The sequence below is a fragment of the Aegilops tauschii genome, chromosome 7 (assembly GCF_002575655.3).
Source record: "Aegilops tauschii subsp. strangulata cultivar AL8/78 chromosome 7, Aet v6.0, whole genome shotgun sequence".
In the NCBI taxonomy this organism is placed as follows: Eukaryota; Viridiplantae; Streptophyta; class Magnoliopsida; order Poales; family Poaceae; genus Aegilops; species Aegilops tauschii.
This window is the reverse complement of record NC_053041.3, coordinates 536,072,524-536,092,889: the sequence shown is the minus strand read 5'-3', so window position 1 is coordinate 536,092,889 and position 20,366 is coordinate 536,072,524.

Below are 20,366 nucleotides of genomic sequence, written 5' to 3'. Positions count from 1 at the left end.
GAGGTAGCAGGACCCTTGTATCCCCCTCTCCCTCACAATTCGTCCCTATTCTATATAAACACCTGACCTAGCTCATTTGGGAGATAGCAAAGTATATGAGAGACATTAGAGAGCTTTGCTCCTTGTACCCACTCCTCTAGGAGATCAAGACCTCCTAGGAGAAGATCCCTAGTGGATATCAAGACCCCCATCTAGGGAAGGATCCCCATCATAGGATCATCAAGACCTCTCTCCTCATAGGATTGGGATGAACTAGTACCTTGTATCTTTCCTTTTTTGTCCTTGAATCACTGTGACCTCTTGTGTGTTCTTGGATCTAGCATATGTGTGATTGGATCTAGTCAATTTGAGTGTTTTCCCTCTCTTGTGTTATTCGTGTTCTTGGGGATTTCCCCTCCAATTCGTGAAAGATCTCCATCTAGGGTTCCACCCTACAACACATAGGGAATGACTTTCATTCTCTCTCTATCTTCTGCCGTGGTCGGGTTTTGAGTCGTACTCAACTTCATACCTTACAACTCAAGCAAGAACTCCTTTTTGACTAATCCTATTTTGAACTCTTTCAAAATCTTATCAAGGTATGTACTCGTCGAAAGTCTTATCAAGCGTCTTGATCTATCTTTATAGATCTTGATGCCCAATATGTAAGTAGCTTTACCGAGGTCTTTCTTTGAAAAAATCCTTTCAAACACTCCTTTATGCTTTCAGAAAATTCTACATCATTTCTGATCAACAATATGTCATTCACATATACTTATCAGAAAGGTTGTAGTGCTCTCCCACTCACTTTTGTAAATACAGGCTTCACCACAAGTTTGTATAGAACCATATGATTTTATCACCTTATCAAAGCATATATTCCAACTCCGAGATGCTTGCACCAGTCCATAGATGGATCGCTGGAGTTTGCACACTTTGTTAGCATCTTTAGGATCGAGAAAACCTTCTGGTTGCATCATATACAACTCTTTTTAGAAATCCATTAAGGAATGCAGTTTTGACATCCATTTGCCAGATTTCAAAAATGTGGCAATGCTAACATGATTCGGACAGACTTAAGCATCGCTACGAGTGAGAAAATCTCATAGTAGTCAACACCTTGAACTTGTCAAAAACCTACAAGTCTAGCTTTGTAGATAGTAACACTATCAGTGTTTGTCTTCCTCTTGAAGATCCATTTATTCTCTATTGCTTGCCGATCATCGGGCAAGTCAATCAAAGTCCATACTTTGTTCTCATACATGGATCCTATCTTAGATTTCATGGCCTCAAGCCATTTTGCGGAATCTGGGCTCATCATTGCTACCTCATAGTTCGTAGGTTCATCATGGTCTAGTAACATGACTTCCAGAACAGGATTACCGTATCACTCTGGTGCGGACCGTACTCTGGTCGACCTACGAGGTTCGGTAGTAACTTGATCTGAAGTTTCATGATCATCATCATTAACTTCCTCACTAATTGGTGTAGGCATCACTGGAACTGATTTATGTGATGAACTACTTTCTAATTCAGGAGAAGGTACAATTACCTCATCAAGTTCTACTTTCCTCCCACTCAGTTCTTTCGAGAGAAACTCCTTCTCTAGAAAGGATCCATTCTTAGCAATGAATATCTTGCCTTCGAATCTGTGATAGAAGGTGTACCCAACAATTTCCTTTGGGTATCCTATGAAGACACATTTCTCCGATTTGGGTTCGAGCTTATCAAGTTGAAGCTTTTTCACATAAGAATCATAACCCCAAACTTTAAGAAACGACAGCTTAGGTTTCTCGCCAAACCACAGTTCATACGGTGTCATCTCAACGGATTTAGATGGTGCCCTATTTAACATGAATGTAGTTGTCTCTAATGCATAACCCCAAAACGATAGTGGTAAATCGATAAGAGACATCATAGATCGCACCATATCTAATAAAGTACGGTTATGACGTTCGGACACACCATTACGCTGTGGTGTTCCAGGTGGCGTGAGTTGTGAAACTATTCCACATTGTTTTAAATGAAGGCCAAACTCGTAACTCAAATATTCGCCTCCGCGATCAGATCGTAGAAACTTTATTTTCTTGTTATGATGATTCTACACTTTACTCTAAAATTCCTTGAACTTTTCAAATGTTTCAGACCTATGTTTCATTAAGTAGATATACCCATATCTGCTCAAATCATCTGTGAAGGTCAGAAAATAACGATACCCGCCGCGAGCCTCAACACTCATCGGACCGCATACATCGGTATGTATTATTTCCAATAAGTCATTGGCTCGCTCCATTTTTCCGAAGAATGGAGTTTTAGTCATCTTGCCCATGAGGCACGGTTCGCAAGTATCAAATGATTCATAATCAAGTGATTCCAAAAGTCCATCCGCATGGAGTTTCTTCATGCGCTTTACACCAATATGACATAAACGGCAGTGCCACAAATATGTTGCACTATCATTATCAACTTTGCATCTTTTGGCATCAATATTATGAATATGTGTATCACTACGATCGAGATTCAATAAACCATTTATATTAAGTGCATGACCATAAAAGGTTTTATTCATGTAAACAGAACAACAATTATTCTTTGACTTAAATGAATAACCGCATTGCAATAAACATGATCCAATCATATTCATGCTCAACGCAAACACTAAATAACATTTATTTCAGGTTCAACACTAATCTCGAAGGTAAAGGGAGTGTGCGATGGTGATCTTATCAACCTTGGAATCACTTCCAACACACATCATCACCTCGCCCTTTACTAGTATCTGTTCATTTTGCAACTCCTGTTTTGAGTTACTAATCATAGCAACTGAACCAGTATCAAATACCCAGGGGTTACTATGAACACTAGTAAAGTACACATCAATAACATGTATATCAAATATACCTTTGTTCACTTTGCCATCCTTCTTATTCGCCAAGTATCTAGGACAGTTCCACTTCCAGTGACCATTTCCTTTGTAGTAAAAGCACTCAGTTTCAGTCTTGGGTCTAGCTATGGGCTTCTTCATGGGAGTGGAAACTTGCTTGCGATTCTTCTTGAAGTTCCCTTTCTTTCCCTTCGCCCCTTTTCTTGAAACTAGTGGCCTTGTTAACCATCAACACTTGATGCTCTTTGTTCTTAAAAAAACACTTGATGCTCTTTCTTGATTTCTACCTTCGCCGATTTTAGCATCGTGAAGAGCTCGGGAATCGTTTTCGTCATAGTAACCCCTGGGTATTAACTTGGTGACACTACTAGGAAAAGGGCTATAGATGGAATGGCCACTAATGGCGCACTGTGCATGTGGTGCGCCATTACTAAATAGTAATGGCGCACCATGTGTTGGTGCGCCATTAGTGTGCAAATACTAATGGCGCACCACATCCACGGTGCGCCATTAGTAAATTTTTTTTATTTTTCCAAAACTAGTAATGGCGCACCAGGGAATAGTGCGCCATTACTAGTTAAACTAGTAATGGCGCACCACTCCCACGGTGCGCCATTAGTAATTATGTTTCAAAAAAATCAATTTTTATTTTATTTTATTTTTTAAACTACTAATGACGCACCGTGGGAGTGGTGCGCCATTACTAGTTGAACTAGTAATGGCGCACCACTCCCACGGTGCGCCATTAGTAATTTGGCCCAAACATTCCCCCGAATGCACCCCCCCCCCCCCCGTGGACCGCCTTTTCAGTTTAAAAAAAATAAAAGAAAATGATAGAAATGTCAAAAAAAATAAAAGAAAATAAGATTCCCATGTGATATGTGGTCTAGTTGTTAGCAAAATTTACAAACATGAATTTTCGACTTTTTTGCAAAATCTCTCGAGAATTTGTAAAAATGGGCATAACTTTTGCATACGAACTCGGATGAAAAAGTTTTTATATGAAAAATCATCTACTCGAAAAGTTACATCCAAATTTAACCGAGGGAACCCCGTTAAATATTTTCAAAATCCTCAAAAACCTAACAGAAAAAAACATACGGGGCTTTTAAGATCTGGAGAGGCAAAAAAATTCAAAAAAAATTCAAACTTACTAATGGCGCACCTGCCCATGGTGCGCCATTACTATCTTCCCGCCTTCAAAATTCAAAATAAATCAAAAAAATAAAAAAAAATTAGTAATGGCGCACCTGCCCACGGTGCGCCATTACTATGCCGTATATATGGCTGGGCGTGGTCCTCTCCTCCTTACCTCTTCATTCTTCTCCTCCACTCCACCTCTCCTCCACTCCATCTCCCCTTCTCTCCTCCACCATACTACCCTCCTCCTCTCCGGTGACCTCCTCCTCCTCCTCTCCGGCAACCTCCTGCTCCTCCTCTCCGGCGACCTCCTCCTCCCCTCCCCTCACGGTTTCTCCTCCCTCCTCTCCGGTGATCTCCTCCTCCCTCCTCTCCGGTGATCTCCTCCTCCCTCCTCTTCGGTGATCTTCTCCTCCCTCCTCTCCGGTGAGCTCCTCCTCCCTCCTCTCCTCCCCTCCCCTCACGGTTTCTCCTTCCTCCTCTCCAATGCGGCGGTGAACTCCTCTCCGGCGACCTCCTCCTCCTCTCCGGCGATGTAGGCGAGCGCCTCTCCAGTGACCTCCTCCTCCTCTCCGATGACCTCGGCCCTCCTCTCCAGCGAACTCCTCTCCGGCAAAAGAACGTACAAGATACGAAAACGAGAACAAAATTTGAAAAAATATCGTGCAAAAAAAGAGCAAAAAAACGAGGAAAAATGGGCAAAAAAATCGCGATCCAGGTCCAAATTCAAGATTCAAAAATAGCAATGGCGCACGGTGGGGGTTAGACGGTGCGCCACTACTATTTTCCCGCCTTCTAAATTCAAATATACTAATGGCGCACCGTGGCCTATACTAATGGCGCACTGCCTGGTGCGCCATTAGTAGGCAAAACTGGTGCGCCACTAGTAGGCATTTTCCTAGTAGTGTGATAGTGACTAGAGAACTCTGTCAATCACTATCTTATCTGGAAGATTAACTCCCACTTGATTCAAGCGATTGTAGTACTCAGACATTCTGAGCACATGCTCACTGGTTGAGCTATTCTCCTCCATCTTGTAGACAAAGTACTTGTCAGAGGTCTCATACCTCTCGACTCGGGCATGAGTCTGAAATACCAATTTCAGCTCTTGGAACATCTTATATGCTCTGTGGCGTTTTAAAACGTTTTTGAAGTCCCGGTTCTAAGCCGTAAAGCATGGCGCACTAAACTATCAAGTAGTCATCATACCGAGCTTGCGAAACGTTCATAACGTCTGCATCAGCTCCTGCAATAGGTCCATCACTTAGCGGTGCATCAAGGACATAATTCTTCTGTGCAGCAATGAGGAAAATCCTCAGATAACGGACCAAGTCCGCATCATTGCTACTATCATCTTTCAACTTATATTTCTCTAGGAACATATAAAAATAAACGGGGAGCTACATCACGAGCTATTGATCTACAACATATATATGCTAATACTACCAGGACTAAGTTCATGATAAATTAAAGTTCAATTAATCATATTACTTAAGAACTCCCACTTAGATAGACATCCCTCTAGTCATCTAAATGATCACGTGATCCAAATCAACTAAACCATGTCTGATCATCACGTGAGATGGAGTAGTTTTCAATGGTGAACATCACTATGTTGATCATATCTATTATATGATTCACGCTCAACCTTTCGGTCTCAGTGTTCCGAGGCCATATCTGCATATGCTAGGCTCGTCAAGTTTAACCCAAGTATTCTGCACGTGCAAAACTGGCTTGCACCAGTTGTATGTGAACGTAGAGCTTATCACACCCGATCATCACGTGGTGTCTCGGCACGATGAACTTTCGCAACGGCGCATACTCAGGGAAAACACCTATACCTTGAAATTTAGTGAGGGGTCATCTTATAATGCTACCGCCGTACTAAGCAAAATAAGATGCACAAAGGATAAACATCACATGCGATCAATATAAGTGACATGATATGGCCATCATCATCTTGTGCCTTTGATCTCCATCTCCAAAGCACCGTCATGATCACCATCATCACCAGCTTGACACCTTGATCTCCATCGTAGCATCGTTGTCGTCTCACCAATCTATTGCTTCTACGACTATCGCTACCGCTTAGTGATAAATTAAAGCAATTACATGGCGATTGCATTTCATACAATAAAGCGACAACCATATGGCTCCTGCCAGTTGCCGATAACTTGTACAAAACATGATCATCTCATACAATAACGTATATCACATCATGTCTTGACCATATCACATCACAAGATGCCCTGCAAAAACAAGTTAGACGTCCTCTACTTTGTTGTTGCAAGTTTTACGTGGCTGCTATGGGTTTCTAGCAAGAACCGTTCTTACCTGCGCATCAAAACCACAACGATTTTTCGTCAAGTGTGCTGTTTTAACCTTCAACAAGGACCGGCCATAGTCAAACTCGATTCAACTAAAGTTGGAGAAATGGACACCCACTATCCACTTGTGTGCGAAGCACGTCGGTAGAACCAGTCTCATGAACGCGGTCATGTAATGTCGGTCCGGGCCGCTTCATCCAACAATACCGCCGAATCAAAGTAAGACGTTGGTGGTAAGCAGTATGACTATTATCGCCCACAACTCATTGTGTTCTACTCGTGCATATATCATCTATGCATAGACCTGGCTCGGATGCCACTATTGGGGAACGTAGTAATTCACAAAATTTCCTACGATCACGCAAGATCTATCTAGGAGAAGCATAGCAACGAGCGGGGAGAGTGTGTCCACGTACCCTCGTAGACCGAAAGCGGAAGCATTTAGTAACGCGGTTGATGTAGTCGAACGTCTTCATGATCCAACCGATCCAAGTACTGAACGTATGGCACCTCCGTGTTCAGCACACGTTCAGCACGATGACGTCCCTCGAGCTCTTGATCCAGTTGAGGACGAGTGAGAGTTTCATCAACACGACGGCGTGGCGATGGTGATGATGAAGTTACCGGCGCAGGGCTTCGCCTAAGCACTATGACGATATGACCGAGGTGTTAAACTGTGGAGGGGGGCACCGCACACGGCTAAGAGATTGTTTGTTGTGCTTTGGGGTGCCCCATGGCCACGTATATAAAGGAGGGGGAGGAGGAGGCCGGCGGCCAGGAGGGGCGCGCCATAGGGGATTCCAACTAGGACTCCCAATCCTAGTTGGACTCCCCTTCCTTTTCCAAGAGGGGGAGAGAGGGAAGGAGGAGGAGAGGGAGAAGGAAAGAGGGGGGCGCCGCCCCCTCCCTAGTCCAATTCAGACTTGCCATGGGGGGTGTCGTGGTTCTAAGTCTGACAGTAGAATGGGGGGTAGGGATGTAGAGGCAAGATCTTAGCTATGTAGAAGTTGTACGCAAGAGTTTTACGAGTTCAGGCCCTTCTCGGAGGAAGTAACAACCCTATGTCTCGGAGCCCGGAGGCGGTCGACTGGATTATATGCGTGTGTGTGTTACAGGGGGTGCGAACCCTTGTCTCAGAGGAGGGGGGTGGCTTATATAGAGTGTGCCAGGACCCCAGCTCCCCTCCGTTACACAGGATTCAATGTACATAAAGTGAGAGCATTACAGGTAACATCAATAATAAAGTGCTATAAATGATCATTAAGTCTATGAGTAAACGTCCGACCGTTGCTGCGCAGAGTGGCTTTAGGTCTTCTGCACGTTGAGTGGTTGAGTGGTTGAGTGGTCGAGTGACCTAAATAAGGAGAGATCTCCGAGTGAATGGTAGGTCGAGTGGATTGCACTCGACACCTTTGTTGAGCCCTCTCTATTTGCTCTTGAACTTCTTTACTTCTAGGACAAGGACCTTAGGTAGGACGTATAGGTCAGGCCTATCGCCCTACCCTAGGTCTATGTCCTCATCATTAGCCCCCGAATGGATTGAGGTCCGAGTGAAAAGAAGGTTGAAGTTGATCTTGCTTTGACTCTTGCCTTTCTCAAGAACTCATCTCTGAACGGAGGCTAGTGTTGGTACTTCAGCTTCGTTTCAGTCGCCTTGATCGATTCAGGAATTGCCGATTGGTTTTTATAATGTCACCCGCCGAGTGTTGTCTTTGACGCGAAATCTTTGGCGTGATCGGTTGTAGAGGATCCCGGATTTCGCGGGATTCAAAATTTCGGTGAAAGCGCGCCAGGCAGAGCGTGCCATGGTAAGCGGAGTGGATAAACAGGACGTTTTGATTTCTGCGCCACCTTTTTTGCCACGTATCCCGTGTACGACTGTTGCGGGATTTGACAGGATCACCCGGACCCACGCGTCAGCCACTCGGAAGTGGGCCTTTAAAAGCGGCGAGGCCGAGGCGTCCGCACTATGCGTACCCATTCTCCTTCTTCTTCCTCTCGCTCTTTCATCCCATCCGACTTCTCCACTCTCGACGCCTCCGCTCTGCCGCCATGGGGAAGGAGAAAACGGCGGCGCTGGAGCGCGCGAAGAAGGCGACGGGGGCGGCGAAAGGCAAGAAGACGAATCGGGGATCTTCATGGCGCTCAGGGCTGCCGCGGGGTTGGATCCAGGGAGATTGGATCCGTTCCTCACTTCAGCAGGAGGACTTGGATGATATGGCCGAGTCAGGGCTGATCGTCCATGGGTCTGCGTGGCTGCCGGAGGGGGAAACGGAGCCACAGCCGCAACCGGGTGAGTGTGTTTTGCTCGCCACCCATGTCGACCGCGGTTTCTCGCTTCCTCCACACCCCTTCTTTCGAGGTTTCTTGAATTACTTCGGGGCTCAACTCCATCATTTCACTCCCAACACCATCACATACCTTGCCGCATTCGTGTCCATGTGTGAGAATTTTCTGGGGTGTCGACCGCACTGGGGTCCTTTCAAGCACATTTTCACCATCCGCTCCCAAACAGTTAAGAAAGCAAACTCGAACGACGAGAAAACCCATGTTATCCAGATGTGTGGGGGTCTGGGTATTCAGAAGAGGAAGAGGAGTTCCTTCCCTTCGATGACTCTTCCTGAGTCGGTCAGGGGCTGGCAGTCGACCTGGTTCTATTGCCAGGATATTGCGACTCCAGGCCAGTCGACTGGACTTCCACCTTTCTCTCTTGATCGTGTTAAAACTCCATCTTCGTTGAAAGTGACCAACGCGGAGAATCCGGAGACGGGCATGTTGGTCGAGAGAGTAGTTCAACTGATCAACCAAGGTGTCACCGGCATGGATCTGCTGGAGGTGTTCCTCAGTCGACGCATTCAACCACTCCAAGCTCGTGACCACTCCATTTGGATGTACTCCGGGGCTGGTGATACCGCCGGGGTTCATCCGGAGGAGGTGGAGGCCAAAACAGTGGCCGAGTGGTTGAGGGGCATCACCGGGAACAAGGACAACCCCAGGGGTGCCAGGAGGGTCAAACATTTCAGCGAAAGAAACCAGCCAGACAAGGTTTGGCCACTACACTTGATTGAATTTGGATGTGTTTTCTGACTGTTTGTTGATCCGACTGATTTCCACTCGGCTCCTTGTTTTGTAGATTTATACAGAGATGTACTCAATGCCCAATGGCGAGCAAGCTCTGGAGCAGGACCATGAAGGCGAGGACAGCGCGGAGGAGAGCGGCGAGTGGGAGTCACCAGCCGACGGTGATGAAGATGAGAGCGATGAGTCGGACAACGAGGAGGTAGCTGACTCACCACCTTGTTCCGAACGTCGATCCAAGCAGCACCATGATCCCGCGGGCAGGCGCGGCAAGGCTGTGTCCTCGAGCGCTCCATCTCAAAAGCGCGCTCAGTCTTCGACTCCAGAATTGGCTGAGAAGGTCACCAAGTAGCCCAAGATCAATCCTTCGAAGGCTCGGAAGACCCTGCCTAAAATCAAGATGGACGTTCCTGTTGCTTCTGGGTAAATGTTCTCCCTGTATTTTCTTGTTCTGACCGATTCTCTTGTACTGACCGAGTGGATGATGAACCTTTACAGCCCGGCCTCGGCTGCGACTGATATGGATATCGACAAGACTCCAGTCGACGAGGAAACCGCCGATGCAGCTACCTCCAAAGCCAGTAAGTCTGCCTGACTCAAATTTATTTGGATGACTGGATTGTTTGTCAGCTATCTCTTTGACTTTCTCTGTCTGTTGCAGCACCACGAGACGTTGTTGTGCTCCCGGACGATGTAGAAGAAGTACCGCTGAGGGGAAGGAGGAGGAGGGACGCGGAACTGAGCGGGAAGACGCCTGAGGTCCAGGTTCCTCAGTCGACTGAGATGCCTGAGACGGCAGTCGAGCGATCGACAGATCCGGCACGTACCAACGTCACTTTCGCTATCCCGCTGTCGACTGATTGCCCATCAGGATCAGCTGCTCAGACTTCTACTGCGCCAATACCGACTGCTCTGCCATCATCGCTTTTCACTGTGTATCAGACTCCGGACGACCCACCGGCTGCCGCCAAAGAAGCTCTTCTTCAGTTGAACCTTGTGATGGGGCAAATGAAAGTGGTGCATGAGGCCAGTCAGGTGGCCTTCAACGCCGGAGCAGCTCTGCAGACCAATGTCCAGGTTAGTTGATTCCTGATTGATCATACTTCTCATCCGATCACCCACTGGGTGTGACTGTTATGAAGTTGTACGAGGCAATTTGAGTCGTCTTGAATTGAATCTTTGAACTAGTGGGGGCACTCTTAGTGCACCCACTGGGTGTAGTCCCTGAGACCATAGTTGACTGCGGGCAGTCAACTGTGGTCTGAGAATCTAAATTTTGTCACTCGGTCTGGACGGACCAGGTCGAATGAAACCAGAACCAGTGGGGGCACGCTAAGTGCACCCACTTGGTGTAGTCCCCGAGACCGTGGTTGACTGTGAGCAGTCGACTATGGTCTGAGAACTTCTTTTTTTTACTCTCGCGCTGGGCAGGCTATGTCGAGTGTTTATTCAAACCAGTGGGGGCACGCTAAGTGCACCCACTGGGTGTAGTCCCCGAGACTGCCGTTGAATGTTTGATTCGGTGGTAGTCTTAGAGTAGCTATCACTGTGATGTCTTTTTATCTCAGTCAACTGATATGGCTTATACTGCAGAAATCTTGTGATCTTGGGGCTCAGCTTTCTGCAATGAACAAACAGCAAATCAGCCTCAACCTTGATCTGGAATTGGCCAAGAAGAATCTCAAGACTGCTCGTGATGAAGTAGCTGCCATGGGAGGTAACCAATCGTCAACTGTCTATCTCACTGCTGGCACTTTTCCTTTCCATTTTTTGAACCGAGTGACTCCACTCGAGCAGATGTATGTAGTGAAAACCGTCAACTCCAAGCCCGTCTGAAGAATGTTATTTCTTTAGAGAAAATGAAGCAGGCTTTGGAGAAGAAGGATCAGGATCTTGCTGCTGCACAGAAGGAAGCGTGAGAGAAGACGGCGCTTGCTGACAAGAAGCTTGCTTCAGTCAGCAAGTTAGAAGAAGAGAACTCCAAACTGAAGGCTGCTATTTCTGACGCCAATCGGGAGGTCGAGCGACTGAAGAAAGACAAGGACAAGCTGACAAACGAGCTTGGGCCAGCTTGCTACAAAGCTGGTCCTAAAACTTGAAGGTACTGATGATTGACTGACTTATTGCGGTCGACTGTCAAGCCCGATCATATCGTCGACTCACCGTTTACTCAACTGTGCAGAGCTTTGCCAAGATTTTGAAGCGGAAACTGGGCGGGTCGAGACAGGTCTCGACCCCATAAATTGCCCAGTCAAACATGACGTCGCAATGAATGTGCTGTGATTGGAATCTCGCATGGACAGCGCGGTTGCTTATCTTGCCCGCCTGAAGGCGGCGATGACTCGGGTTGATGCTGAACTCTGGCCTCAGGCGGAACTATCTCAAGACCTCAAGTCTCTGATGGCTCGACTGAACCAAATACCTGACCGAGTGCAAGAATGGAAAAAGTCATCTGCTCGCTGCGGTGCTGATGTCGCCTTGTCTCTGGTCTGAGTGCACTGCAAGGATGTCAAAGAAGACAAGCTGGCGGAGCTCAAGGTTGCTAACACAAAAAGGCACACTTTCCAGTCCTTTATGGACACTTTCCTTGACGCTGCCACTCGCATTGCAGACAGCATAGACCTTGACAGTTTCTGTGACCCAGCCAGTCCTTCTCCCGATGAGTGACCAAAAAACATTATGCTCCACCTTTATTTGCCTCGGAATGCCGAGTGATTGTGTAATCTTTAAACTTCTTCGAGCTTGATGCTCGAGTACTTTTGATATGCGGTCCGGAACCTTAGGATTTATCTGAACTTTGTTTACCTTGAAATATGCTTGCGTTTGTCTTCGAGTGGGTTTTGTTCTTCACTCGGAATAATCTTTGAACTTGAGATGCATCTCTGAGGAGGAGATTCCAGTCGACCTACACCTCATCATCCTTGCGGATGAGGATGGAGCGTACGTTGTACTTGTGGTGTAGTTCCGAGGAGAAGGTTGCAGTCGACCTGCACCTCGTCGTCCTTGCGGATGAGGATGGAGCGTACGTTGTACTTGTGGTGTAGCTCTGAGGAGAAGGTTGCAGTCGACCTGCAGCTCTTCGTCCTTGCGGATGAGGATGGAGCATACGTTGTATTTGTGGCGTAGTTCCGAGGAGAAGGTTGCAGTCGACCTGCACCTCGTCTTCCTTGCGGATGAGGATGGAGCGTACGTTGTACTTGTGGCGTAGCTCCGAGGAGAAGGTTGTAGCCGACCTGCACCTCGTCGTCCTTGCGGATAAAGATGTGTTTCAAACTTAGGCGAGTACTGGACTGCAGCTAAGCCCCCGAGTGGGAGGGTTGCTCACCACTCGGTAGGATTTTTCACACTTAGGCGAGTACTGGACTGCAGCTAAGCCCCCGAGTGGGAGGCTTGCTCACCACTCGGTAGGATTTTCTACACTTAGGCGAGTACTGGACTGCAGCTAAGCCCCCGAGTGAGAGGCTTGCTCACCACTCGGTAGGATTTTTTACACTTAGGCGAGTACTGGACTGCAGCTAAGCCCCCGAGTGGGAGGCTTGCTCACCACTCGGTAGGATTTTTTAAACTTAGGCGAGTACTGGACTGCAGCTAAGCCCCCGAGTGAGAGGCTTGCTCACCACTCGGTAGGATTTTTTAAACTTAGGCGAGTACTGGACTGCAGCTAAGCCCCCGAGTGAGAGGCTTGCTCATCACTCGGTAGGATTTTTTTAAACTTAGGCGAGTACTGGACTGCAGCTAAGCCCCCGAGTGAGAGGCTTGCTCACCACTCGGTAGGATTTTTCACACTTAGGCGAGTACTGGACTACAGCTAAGCACCTGAGTGGGAGGCTTGCTCACCACTCGGTAGGATTTTCTACACTTAGGCGAGTACTGGACTGCAGCTAAGCCCCCGAGTGAGAGGCTTGCTCACCACTCGGTAGGATTTTTTAAACTTAGGCGAGTACTGGACTGCAGCTAAGCCCCCGAGTGAGAGGCTTGCTCATCACTCGGTAGGATTTTTCAAACTTAGGCGAAACGGATTCGCGGCTAAGCCCCCGAGTGAGAGGCTTGCTCATCACTTGGTAGGATTTTTCAAACTTAGGCGAAACGGATTCGCGGCAAAGTCACCCACTGAGGGATTTCAGACGCAAACAGAAGTAACAACAACCATTTAGGAAGACTGTAAAGCTCTTGTCTTTGATAAACAAACTACAAAGGTATTTCTTATTACATCTCATCCGAATGAGTACTCAAGTATAAAAGGGGCGGAGCAGCTCCGTGTTCCAAGCCCGTGGCTCGTCCTTCTGATGCTCGACATTGTAAAGATGGTATGCTTAAAAGTGTGTTATATCGACTAGAGGGGGGTGAATAGGCGATTTTTAGAAATTCTTCACTGAGGAATTTGTGGGTGAGGAAATTCCTTAGCGAAGAACTACTTGCAGCGGAATAAGTACTCAAAAGTATGCATAGCAGAACACAAGCATAGTCATCATGATGAAATGAAGACAAGCATAGAGTACAGAAAGCGTAGACACAGGATTACACAGGATGAAGACAAACAGACTAAAGAAATTGAACTGAGGAAATTGAGAAAGTCTTCAGTCAAAGTCTTCAAACACAGATATGAACAAGCATACAACACAGTAATGAGGAAATTAAAGAGTTGAGGAAATAGAACCAGTTGGCTTGGTGAAGACAATGATTTGGTAGACCAGTTCCAACTGTTGTCTCAGTTGTACGTCTGGTTGGAGCGGCTAGGTATTTAAACCTGAGGACACCCAGTCCCGGACACACAGTCCTCACCGTATCTCCTTGAACTAAGGTCACACAGACCTCATCCAATCACTCGTGGTAAGTCTTCAGGTGACTTCCAAACCTTCACAAACTCGGTCACTCGGCGATCCACAATTTCCTCTTGGATGCTCTAGACCATGACGCCTAACCGTCTGGAAGAAGCACAGTCTTCAAAGGTAACAAGCGTCGGATCCACACAGGATCAATCTCTTCAGTGATGCTCAATCACTTTGGGTTTGTAGGTGTTTGGGTTTGGGGTATTTCCTCACTTGATGATTTTCACTCAAATTCCTCGGAGGATGGGATGCTCTCAATTGACAAGTGTCAGTTTCTCTCGGAGCAGCCAACCAGCTAGTGGTTGTAGGGGGCGGCTATTTATAGCCTAGGGAGCAGCCCGACATGATAAGACATAAATGCCCTTCAATGATATGACCGTTAGGTGGGTAGATATTTTGCGACAGCTGGCGCGCAGCACAGCAACGGTCGGAAATTTGAGGTTCAAATTCCTCAGGGCTATCATGTTCCTCATTGTGTAGGCAATCCGCACTGGCGAATTCCTAACTCCTCAGTCGAAACAAATTCCTCAAAGACCAGAAGAACTTCGTCTCTGTCACTGAAGAATGTGACTGAACTGTATGAGATTTCCAATGGCTTCACTCGAAGGGATTGGTAGGTGTAGGATTTTGAGTTGAGCATCACATGGAAATTTTTCCTTAGTATTTCCTCGACCCCCTTTAACAGTACGGTGTTTCCTATGACTCAAGAAAGAGAAATGAAAACTACAAAAACAAAAGTCTTCACGCTTCATATTCCTCAAATGAATACTAAGTCTTCAAGGTCACACCAATTTCTTCACTTTCAAAGTCTTCAGAAAGTCTTCAGAAATCCAAAGTCTTCAGAAGAAGAACTTCATTTTTAGGGGTCGACTCTCTCTGTAAATATCAAACTCCTCATAGACTTATAGATCTGTGTACACTCACAAACGCATTAGTCCCTTAACCTATAAGTCTTCAATACACCAAAATCACTAAGGGGCACTAGATGCACTTACAATCTCCCCCTTTTTGGTGATTGATGACAATATAGGTTAAGTTTTCAACGGGGATAAACATATGACGTGTAAATACTGATATTGAGGAATTTGATTGCAAGATATAGAAGAACTCCCCCTGAAGATGTGCATAGTGAGGAATTTGCTTTTGATGCAATGCACACTTGAAGAGTTGAATCATGGAGATCTCCCCCTATATCTTGTAATTCATACACGCATTTGACATAATATAAGAAGAATTTGAAATGCATGATGAAATATGGTGACCGATGTAATTCAGCATGCGTGCAATAATATTAACGAGGAATAAGCATGCAGAAGAAACAGCAAAAGTATCAGGTCACCATAGATTTTAAGTTTACAACTCGATCCAACAAAGTCTTCAAAAGAATGAGAGTTGCAACTTAGAAAAAAACGCCCATATAAGATAGACCCGCTTGAAGACTAACTCAAATTTCTCCCCCTTTGTCATCAAATGACCAAAAGGGTTGAATGAGGACTAACGCCCCTGAAGAATATCAAGTTGATGAAGGAGCGTCAGCGTTGTTGGGGTCGTTTGTTGGAGTAGGGCCTGCCGCAGTGTCGTTCAAATCTTCATGTTCATCAGTGTCACGTGATGAAGAATAGGAGCTGGACACCAAGGAAGGAACCTTGACCTTCTTGTACTTCTTCGGAGGAGGTGCAGCCCAGTCAAGATCGTCCTTGATACCCATTGTCTTCAGATCTTCTTCACTGTAGACTTGAGACAGAACAGCCCAGGTGCGGTTGAGGATTTCATGAAGGTAGTAGTGGTTTTTCTTCACTGCATTATGGGTAGCAGTCATGTTGTGAAGAATTGAACCAAACTGACGCTTGACCCATTTATGATTGCGATCAACCTTCTGGTGAAGACTGAGGAGAAGCTCACGGTCAGTCATCACCCTGGGTGTTGTGCCTTGAGGATTTTGCTTGGGAGCGTTGGCGGCAGAGTCATGAGTGGCAGAGTCATCATTGGTGGAGTAGGATGCAGCCTTGCGAAATTGTCCATCCAATGGACGAATGCCTTCATCAATTACAGCGGTAGCCTTGCCCTTTTCATCAGCTGAGGCAAATGTCCATTTGAGGACTTCAATTGGGGGCAAGTAGCTGCAATGGTTTAGTGTATCAGCTTTATAGTTGAGTGAAGACCTTGTCCTGATGAATCTCATAATCCATGGTGCATAAGGCTTCAGCTCAAACGGTGACATGGCGGCGTTGGCCAGAGTCCTCATGAAGAAATCATGGAAGTTGATGGGAATGCCATGAATGATATTGAAAAGCAGATTCTTCATGATGCCAACGACTTCTTCTTCATTTGATTCGTGGCCCCTGATTGGACTCAGTGTCTTCGTCAGAATGCGATAGACAATCCGAGGCACATACAGCAATTCCTTCACAAGGAATTTTGTTCTTGAGGTCTGACCTAGCTTCAAAGGCTTCATCAGCACTTGCATGTAGTGATCGGTTAGCTCAGGTTCATTGTAGACACAACAAGCACCTTCAAGGGGCGGGCTGAGAGGTAAGGCACGAAGCAATTCAGAAGCTGGTGCCTTGTAATGAGTGTTTTCAGACATCCAGTCCAGCACCCATGAATTCACATCTTCAGAATTTCCCGTGATGTGCAGTGTTCCATAGAATTGAAGAATTAGTTCTTCATTCCAATCACAGATGTCAGTGCAGAAGTTTAGCAATCCAGCGTCGTGAAGAACACTGAGGACTGGCTCGAAGCACGGCAGAGATTCCATATCCACGTGAGGAATGTGCTCATGATCGAAGAATTTGTCTTTGTCGAACAGCACTGAGGAATAGAAATTTGCCTGGCTGGCAGTCTAGAAACGCCTCTTCCTTATGCGAGCAGAGTCATAAGGGTTGTAATCCGTGAAGAATACATGCTCGCCAAAGAAGGCATCAGTTTTGAATTTCTGCTTCCTGGAGAATGGATCCTTTGGCTTGGGCAGAGGAGTGTCAGTGAGTTGCATCACAACCTCAGGAATCGCAATCTCAGGTTCTTCAGGCTGAGGAATTTCTGGTTCCTCTTCAGTGGCAGCCTAGTTCTTCAATTCTTCATTTTCAATTTCTTCAGCACTAGCGGCTGGAATGTCTTCACGAGCTTCATCAGATCCCAATTGAACTGTAGTGACTAGGGACTGAGGAATTTGCTGTAGTGGAGTGAAGCCTGGAGAATTGGGGTGCTGACTTTCCCAAAAGTCATCATTCATTACAGGTGTGGTACATCCAATGTCCACATCTTCATCTTCAATTTCTTCAACGCCTGCCTCTTCAGCAGTAAACTGAGGCACAGGCGAGGAAACCACTGGGGTTGAAGGGATTTCATCCACTTCAATTTCTTCATCCATCTACTCTGACGTAGCAGCAGAAGGAGTTTCTTCATCAGATCCGCTAGGGATCACATATTCTTCATCAAAAGGCACAAGGTCCTTTGATGGCATGGTTGAGACTGGAACAGCATCAATCGGGTTTGCAAAAGAGCTGGTCATAGATTTCATTTTCTTCGGTGCTGAAGAATCTGAAGGAGTTGATGCTTTCCTTTTCTTCACAGCTGCACGTTCTGCAGCTGTGGTCTTCTTCGCATCTGATGCAGATGGAAGGAATGGAGTTGGAATAGGTGCAGAAGGAGCAGAGGAATTTGGTGCAGTTTCTTCAGGCACAATTGATGCAGTTGCCCTGACCTCTTCATTTTCTTCAGGCGCACCACTAGTGGGTGCCCTGGGAATTTCTTCAGTGGCTGGAATGCAGTCATCAGCCTTGGAACTCACATTTTCATCAGCAGCCTGATTTTCATCAGCGGTGCTGGCATGTTCTTCAGTTTGCTAAGCAGATGCTTCAGCCTGAGTGACTTCAATGTGCACAGGGGCAGCGGCACTTGAAGTGAGTGTCTTCGTCAAATTGACGAACCTGACCTGGGCTCCTTTCCAATCAGCATAGTAAGCGTTGAAATCATCGCTGAGGACTTTGATTTCAGATTGGAGCTTTACAAGTTCATCAGTTGTCATAGAGACAACGTTGTTCTTCAGGAACTTCTCCTTCCTGTACCGTGCTTTCTTGAGTTGCCTGGCCTTCTCATATTTCCATTTTTCTTCACTGATGAAATGGGTCAGCATGTGACTTTGGCCAGGTGTCAACTTGAAATCAGGCATAGGAGTGTTTGGGTCCTTGTGCCAGAGATCAATATAGTCGAGGATCAACTTTGGATCCAAAAGCAGTGGCACTTCTGTGCCGTTGGCTCTAGCGGCCCTGACTTGCCTGTCTCTGATGATTTCAGCAAGTTCTTCATCATCAGCTTCGTCTTCTTTAGACGGTACTTGGAAGGCAACCTTCTTCTTCTGAGGACTTGGGCGAGAGCCTCGTCCGGCAGTGGTCTTAGTCTTCGGCAGAGAGGGTCCTGTTGAAGAATTTGGTGCAGCTGAGGAACTAGCTGAAGCTCCTGAGGCAATGGAGATGCCTGCGGTCCTTTGGCACGTGGCAAGATGCACAGGTGCTGAGGATTTTGTTGGAGCAGCTGAGGACTTTGGAGGAGCAGGAGTGGCTTGAGGAATTGGCCGTGAGGGCTTGGCTGAGGAAATCGGCCATGAGGGCATTGAAGATGATGCACTTGGCTTGTGTGCAGGCTTCTTTGCCATGGATTTCTTCGGCCTTACAGAGGCCTCAGCAGCAGTAGCAGTGGAATCTTCGTTGAATTTCCTCACTGCATCTTTAGCCTGTTTGGCCAACTTGGCCTGGCGCTTGGCCCATTCTTCAGGAAATTCCTCACCCCGCTTGATGCTAGTGGGATCTGCCTCTTGGCCAGGTGCCAATGGAGGTCTTGAGCATGGAGGAGTAACAGCGAATTTCTTCATGTATTTTGGAGTCACATATCTATACTCCTTCCACTCTTTTGCCCATCTCCTTTCTATCCCCTGAATGCGCACCTTGCGCTGGTTTTTATCTTCCTCAGGGGGTGTGTAGTACCCAGCATAAATGTCCTCGGGTATTTCAAAAGCAGTATTGACCTCAGGCCTCTTTCCTCCTTTCTGTGGCCTCTTTTCACTGGCCATTTTCTTCAGTTGAGGAATTTGAACAATTGAACTCTCTAAAGAAGTATGCAACTTTTCTTCAAGGAACGCTGCAAATGAGTTAAGTTGATGAGAACCTAGTGATTCAGCAGCGGACATGAGTACCTGTGAACAGAGTATAGTTGCGAGGAATTTGGAGAGGTCATATGCGTTCTCAGAAGGTTTTTAATAAGAACAAGTTTGAGGAATTTGACCAGATGAGTCTTGAAGAATTTCACTAAGCGTTCTTTGTCTTAGATTCTAGAGTTGTATAGATCGAAGATCCACACAATTGAGGAATCTTGAAGAAAAATGATGCTTAGAGAAACGAATCAAGACAGATTACATGTGAGGTGTTTAGTGTGTGAAAAATTTGAGGAATAAACACCTTTGAAGATTTTGTAGAAGTCATTTGGATCAAAGAGGGCAGTAAAAGTAACTCTTAATTACCCTGAACGAAGAACACGACGAACTGAGGTGTGGAGAAGCGAAGCTCGTCTGTGCAGATCTTCCATGCCCTAACTTGGCAGAGAAAGACGGCTACGGCGGCGGCGGAGTGAAGATTTCCGCGGTCGGCGTGAGTACGGCGGCGACGAGGTCGAGGCAGTGAAGCTCTTCCTCACCGGCGACGATGATGTAGCAGCGGCGCTAGGGTTTGAGAAGCTCGAGCGGGAGAGAGGTCGAGCGGAGTAAAAGAAGTGAGGAAGGGGAGAGGGGGTATTTATAGCCACGGTGAAAAACGGTTTGCCCGAAGAAATTGGACGAACGTGCCCCTGACCCTTCTCATCCGCGTGACATGTGTCACCCACGTACTGAGAAGTGGGGATCATGTTACATCGTGGGTGAATAGATAAGTATATCGTGGGAAGCGGAACGGTTTGAGCGGCAAAGCCGAAAATTTGGATAAGATAAGTTAAAAGTTCCGTTCGCAAATTCTTCAGCTGGCAAGGACACAGTGAAGATTTTGAACGAGTTTCAAATAGAACGCACATGAAGAATTTGTGAATAGATTGGGTTGAGTATAGCATAGAGGGGGAAGGGTCCGATCACATTCACTTAGCAGA